The sequence below is a fragment of the Mus caroli genome, chromosome 15 (genome assembly GCF_900094665.2).
Source record: "Mus caroli chromosome 15, CAROLI_EIJ_v1.1, whole genome shotgun sequence".
Lineage (NCBI taxonomy): Eukaryota > Metazoa > Chordata > Mammalia > Rodentia > Muridae > Mus > Mus caroli.
The window spans coordinates 28,754,334-28,755,662 of NC_034584.1; positions in this window are offsets into that span (position 1 = coordinate 28,754,334).

The window sequence follows — 1,329 nt, forward strand, 5'->3', positions numbered from 1 at the left end:
ACCCCAGAGTACATTCCTGAACTCTTCACCCCAGAGTCCGACCCCCTCCCAATTAAAAACTGTTCCGAGAACATTTTTTAGATAAGGGTCTCCTGGAACAAACCTAGTCCTACCCCTCCTAACTGAGGACTGTTCCAAGAACATTTTTGAGATAAGGGCCTCCTGGTACTACCCCAGAATGTTCCAATAGATCGGGTACATTGCCAAAATATAGGACACGACCCCTTGGTGACGTAAAACTTGTACCTTTCCCCTGGCTTTTTCCTATAAAAGCCTGTAAAAATTTGGGCCGGGCATCGATTCTCCTCTACACCATGCTGGGTGTATGAGTTTCGACCCCAGAGCTCTGGTTTATGTGCTTTTTATGTGCTTTCTTGTTGTTGCTTTATTAAATCTTACTCTCTACATCTTAAGTTCGGTCTCAGTGTCTTCTTGGGTGCGCGGCTGTCCCGAGGCTTGAGTGAGTGTCTGCCCTCCGGGGGTCTTTCAACCTAGTTTCCCTTTCTTTCAGGGCCGGCATGCCATTCAGGTGTACCCTTCCTTGTGAGCCACTGGACGGCTTGCAACACATACCATACCTGTCATTGTGGGTCTTAGTTACCTCACTCAGGATGATATTTTCCAGTTCCATCCATTTGTCTGCAAAACTCAGGATGTCCTCATTCTAAATAGCTGAGTAGAATTCCATTGTGTAAATGAACCACATTTTCTGTATTCATTCTTCTGTTGTGGGCATCGCTGTCTTCTCCCCAAATTCAGTGGGATTGCTTCAAGTATGTGTCCATTTAATTTGATATTGACTGTTGGTTTGCAGTAAATTGTTTTTATTATGCTTATGCATGGGCCTTGAATTGCTGATCTCTCCAATACTTTTAACAAGAAGGGGTGTTGTATTTTGTCAAATGCTTTTTCTGCATCTAAGGAGATGATCATGTGATATTTTTTCTATAAGTTTTTTTATATAGTGGATTATGTTAATGAATTTTCAAATATTAAACCAACTTTCCATCCCTGGGATGACGCCTACTTGATAGTAGTGAAGAATGGTTTTGATGTGTTTTGGATTCGGTTTGCAAGAATTTTATTAAGTATTTTTGCATCAATATTCATAAGTGAGATTGGTCTGAACTTCTGTTTTTGGGTTACATCCTTGTGTGGTTTAGGTGTCAGAGTAATTGTTCCTTCATAGAACTAGTTAGGTAGTGTTCCTTCAGTTTCTGTTTTATGGAATAGTTTGAGGAGAATTGGTATCAAGTCTTCTTGGAAGGTTTGGTAGAATTCTACGCTAAATCCATCTGGCAGTGGGCTTTTTTTTTTTTTTTTTTTTTT